Source organism: Dama dama, chromosome 20 (assembly GCF_033118175.1).
Source record: "Dama dama isolate Ldn47 chromosome 20, ASM3311817v1, whole genome shotgun sequence".
Taxonomy (NCBI): domain Eukaryota; kingdom Metazoa; phylum Chordata; class Mammalia; order Artiodactyla; family Cervidae; genus Dama; species Dama dama.
In genome coordinates this window covers 3,096,455-3,102,126 of record NC_083700.1, presented here as the reverse complement: position 1 = coordinate 3,102,126, position 5,672 = coordinate 3,096,455, and the positions used below count along the sequence as shown (strand labels likewise).

The following is a 5,672-nucleotide window of genomic DNA, read 5'->3' as shown; positions in this document are numbered from 1 at the left end:
GAGCAGATTTAAAGGCGGTAGAAGAATTTCCCTGGTGGTACAGTGGATAAAAATCCAACTGCCAATGTAGGGACATGGGTTTGATCCCCGGTCCAGGAAGATTCCACATGCCTCAGAGCAGCGAAGTCCTTGCACCAATGAGCCTGCGCTCTCGAGCTCGTGAGCCACACTACTGAGCCCACGTGCTGCAACTACTGAAGCCTGTGCACCCTGGGGCCAGCGCTCTCCTGTTACAGAAGCCACTGCAAGGAGAAGCCTACGCACCACAAGGAAGAGCAGCCCCTGCTCACTGTAACTAGAGAAAGCCCATGTGCAGCAATGAAGACCCAGTGCAACTAAAAATAAAATAAATTTAAAAAGACAAGAAAGGTGGTGGAAGCAGGAAACCTCAGACCCTCCTCTCTTCCCTGCCTATCACATCCAGTAAGTCACCAAGCCTAGTCATGTTTCTCCTAGCTCCATTTCCAGCCTGGCCTCTCCATTGTCCTGTGGCCACTGCACTTAAGGGCCCCTAGCATCTTGCCCTTGATTGTGGTCACCTAACTGGTCTCTTTGCCTCTGCTTGTCTTTCTCTTGCCCATTCTCCCTTCTGCTGCCCAAAAAAAATCTGTCTAAAATCTGTCTTTCAAGTGCTCGGGCCTGATGCACTGGGAAGACCCAGAGGAATCGGGTGGAGAGGGAGGTGGGAGGGGGGATCGGGATGGGGAATACGTGTAACTCTATGGCTGATTCATATCAATGTATGACAAAACCCACTGAAATGCTGTGAAGTAATTAGCCTCCAACTAATAAAATAAAATAAAATCTTTAAAAAAAAAATAAAATAAAATCTGTCTTTGCTTGGTCAACCTACTATATAGTACCTACGACACAATCAAAACCTCTCAGTCTGGGACTTTTCTGACGGAGCAGTGGGTAAGAATCCGCCTGCCAAGGCAGGGGACACAGGTTCGATCCCTGGTAGGGGGAGATTCCACATGATGCAAAGCAACGAAGCTCATGTGCCACAACAAGCCCTTGAGCCACAACTACTGAGCCCGCGTGCTGCAACTACCGAAGCTGGAGTGCCTGGAGCCTGTGCCCCATACCAAGAATAGCCCCCACTCGCTGCAACTAAAGGAAACCCAAAAGCAGCAACGAAGACCCAGTGCAACCACAAATAATAAACAAACAAACAATTTAAATGGAGTAGGAAATGGCAACCCACTCCAGTATTCTTGCCTGGAAAAATCTCATGGACAGCGGAGCCCGGCAGACTACAGTCCATAGGGTCACAAAGAGCTGGACCCAACTGAGCAACTGAGCATAAATAATTAAAAAATAAAATGAAAAGTATACTAACATTAAAAAAAAAATCTTCTATCTAAGGCTACTGTCCATCTTTCCTTCCTAAAAGATAATACTCAATAAGAAAAGCCGATACTTATTGAACATTTACCATGTGCCAACTACTCTGCTTAGTGCTTGATAAAGATGATCTCATTGGATCTACCACCAACCAGCCAGGTGCTATGACTTTCACACTGTAGATGGAGGAATCAGAGCTTACAGAGGTTAAATGACTTGCCCGAGGTGACAAAGCTGTGTTGGACCTGGGATTCCAACCCTGGCAGTCCAGCTCCACATCACCCTCTTACCTGGCATGGACTTGGCTGCAGCCCTCTGAACACACTAAGCGTTTCCACGCCTGTCTTTGCACACCCTGTAACTCCACCTCAGATTCCTTCATCCTCATTCTCTCTATCTGGGTATCTCTTCTCCATCCCAGGCCCAGATTCTTGATCCCTCCTCCCAGAAGCTTTCATGGACTTCTCCCCAGGGTTGTGTCATCGCAGCCAGCCATGCAAACCTCCCTCATAACACTTCCCTTGCTACTCTGAGCTGTCTGTCCCCCTCACCAGAGTATGAGCCCCTTGAAGGAGGTACCACCACCTTCATCTCACCTTTCCCCTATTCCTAGCAGAGTAGCTAACATATAGTAGGTGCACAATAAATATTTATTGGTTTAAAGACATCAGCCACTGGAAAAGATTGAGGTTTTGGTTTCTGGATCGTGTCCCTGGGCCTTGGGGTCTCCATCTGTTAGATGAGACCGACAGTCTGCTCAGCTCCTCTCCTTTATTTCCAAAGGGGGCCCAGATTCTTTATTTTATCCACTGGACCACCAGGGAAGTCCCTGAAGCAATTTATTTTTATTTATTTTTTGGCTGTGCTGTTTGGCTATTTGTTGTAGCATGTGGGTTCAGTAGGTGCAGTGTGTGGGCTTCTTTCTAGTTGCAGCACTGACTTAGTTGCCCCACGGCATGTGGGATCTTGGTCTTCTGATCAGAGATCAAACCCATATCCACTGTATGGAAAGACGGATTCTCTACCACTGGATCACCACGGAAGTTCCCCAGTTTCTGTATTTTAGAAACTCCACGTGACTCTAACATGCATCCATAGTTGAGAACCATGGTTTCGATCTAAAGAAGACTTAGTGGAGAGGCTTGCTAAGGGAAGTCACACAACACATTTATACACATGAAATCTGTGTAAAATAAACACCAGCTAACATCGAAGAAGATAAACTTCCAAAGCACGGAGAGAAAATACTGATCCAAAGTTATAATTTGGGAAGAACAAGACGTTGATAGTCAATACCAAAATGTAAATTAACTTTAAGGTAACCATGTACACTATTAAATTGGCAAAATAACAATAATAACAATAATAACAAAAAGCCAGAGCTGCCAGGATTGTGGGGGAAATTGCTCCCTTAAAAACTGCTATTAGCACGACACATTATTAGTTCTACCTTCTCCTGAGTCAATAATCTAGGACTATGCTACAAGCAATAAATGCTGGAGAGGGTGTAGAGAAAAGGGAACCCTCTTACACTGTTGGTGGGAATGCAAACTAGTACAGCCGCTATGGAGAACAGTGTGGAGATTCCTTAAAAAACTGGAAATAGAACTGCCATATGACCCAGCAATCCCACTCCTGGGCATACACACTGAGGAAACCAGATCTGAAAGAGACACGTGCACCCCAATGTTCATCGCAGCACTGTTTATAATAGCCAGGACATGGAAGCAACCTAGATGCCCATCAGCAGACGAATGGATAAGGAAGCTGTGGTACATATACACCATGGAATATTACTCAGCCTTTAAAAAGAATTCATTTGAATCAGTCCTAATGAGATGGATGAAACTGGAGCCTATTATACAGAGTGAAGTAAGCCAGAAAGATAAAGAACATTACAGCATACTAACACATATATATGGAATTTAGAAAGATGGTAATGATAACCCTATATGCAAAACAGAAAAAGAGACACAGAAGTACAGAACAGACTTTTGGACTCTGTGGGAGAAGGTGAGGGTGGGATGTTTCGAGAGAACAGCATGTATACTATCTATGGTGAAACAGATCACCAGCCCAGGTGGGATGCATGAGACAAGTGCTCGGGCCTGGTGCACTGGGAAGACCCAGAGGAATCGGGTGGAGAGGGAGGTGGGAGGGGGGATCGGGATGGGGAATACATGTAACTCCATGGCTGATTCATGTCAATGTACGACAAAACCCACTGCAATGTTGTGAAGTAATTAGCCTCCAACTAATAAAAAAAATAAAAAAAAAAGAAAAGGTTAAAAAAAAAAAAAATCTAGGACTATGTAACAAGAGACTTCCCAGGTGGCACCAGTGGCAGAGAACCCACCTGCCAATGCAGGAGAGGTAAGAGACATGGGTTTGATCCCTGGGTTGGGAAGATCCCCTGGAGGAGGGAATGGGAACCCCACTCCATAATTCTTTCCTGGAGAACGACGAGGAGAGAGGAGCCTGGTGGGCTACAGTCCATAGCGTCACAATGGAACAGGACTAAAGCAATTTAGGACAGATGGACAGATGTAACGAGATCTTGAAAATTCTTTATTCTATTTTTAGAATATACACTGAGGAAATAAGAAATATGCAGCTTATACAAAATCATCTATAGCATTGCTTTTCACATGAGGTGAAAACTTAAAAACCATTTGAATATTACAGTTCAGAGAATAGTTGAAGAAAATGATAGACCTTAAAGGCAATAAAACAATGTTCCTGTTAAAAATGAAAAATACTGAACCTTTCTAACACATGGGGATGTGCATGGAACACAAAGAGAAAAAGGACTGAGAAATTCACTGTGTTTTGTACAAAAATGAGAGTCATACAAATATACTGGACAAAAACTGGCAGTGAATTTGGAAAGATGGGGCAAAAAACATTGTTCATCAGCTTTGAATTTGTTCAGTTTTTGTCATTAGAAAATGTGTGCTCCCAGCTGGGGTAGCAACTGGTCAGTCTCTTTTTATGAAGGGCAGGCCTAGTTCCAGTCTGACAACTGCTTATATCTTTACCTAGGCCTCTTGGCTGAAAATACACTCCAGTATCTGGCCATGGTGAGGTTTCAACTTTAAAGAAGTTTCAACTAAAGGGGACATGGTTCCTTTTCAACTCATATCCTCCCCTGTCCAGATGATAAGGGGGAAATCACTGGCTCCGCAAGGAGTGGACAATGAGGAGAGATAGGAGCAGGGGTGGGGAAAAACTCCTTCCAGGACCTCCTCCTGTAGGAAAAGGCACTGGTGACAAACTCTCCAGGGGAGAGAAAACTTCTGAGGCTCACTCCTCAGGCAAGGGTGGAGTTGGGGGTGGGGAGGGCAGCCCGTCTCAGGATAACTGGGAGAATGCCTGTCAGAGGCTCAGCCTCTTCTTGCTGACCCAGTGATCTCAGAACAGAGGGTTGATAGGGAGTTGGTGGGTCAGGACAGACAAGGGGCCCCACCACGCCTCACCCCTTTGTCTTGGCTGGGCAGACTTGGCCCCCTAAATGGACGAGTGACTGGAGATAAGGGAAAAGCCCCAGCATGACAAAACTACTCACAGGAGAATGGGGAAGAGCAGGGCAGTCCGGGGCAGAGGGGTGACCAGGAGCAAAGCCCTACAGGACTGAGAATACCAAAAGCAGCTCAGAATGGCTGGAAAACTTGAGTGTGGAGTCCATCGCATTGCACTCTGTGTTGGCAGGAGAGGTGACATGAGTCTGTCTACCCAGAAGGCCTGGGGTCAAGGCGGAGCAGGAGAGCAGGGGAGCCAGGCAGCAAAACTGCTGTGCAGACAGCAGGGTGCCTCTTCCGAGACCGTGGGCCCAGAGCAGGAGTGTGGGCATAGCCAGGCAGGGAGCAAAAGGCTACGGACCAGGTCTTCAGAGACCTTCAGGTTCCATCTCCTTCCCTGTGGCTTGGTGACCTCTGCTGCAATTTCTTCCATTCTCACCCACAGCTGGAAGTGAGGCTTTAGGTCTGGGGATGCTGTTATATACTGAATTGTGTCCCTCAAATTTATATATTGATGTCCTAGTCCCTAGTATCTCAGGATGAGAACTGTGAGAATATAAATTTCCGGGTTTAAGCCCCCCAGTCTGCGGTACAGGCATTGGATCTCCCCTCCGGGGCTGCACCCCACGCCTCCCCACCCCATCTCACTGTATATACCCGTGCTCACAGCTGGCAAGGTAAAGGCACCTTGACTGCTTCCCCACTCTATCAAAACTGCTCAACTTCACACAAGCAGAGTGACTGGCTGGGCTGGATTCTGGCCCTTTCCCCTCTCAGCTCTGTTAATTGGTGCCTTTGCTTCTAAAA

At 46.4% G+C, this 5,672-nt stretch overlaps 1 protein-coding gene across 2 annotated transcripts in view; it reads right to left on the bottom strand.

Moving 5' to 3' along the window:
* Window positions 1-5,672, bottom strand: part of RCSD1 (RCSD domain containing 1) — a 74,471-nt gene that overhangs the window by 47,358 nt on the left and 21,441 nt on the right. The gene's annotated exons all lie outside the window — the stretch shown is intronic.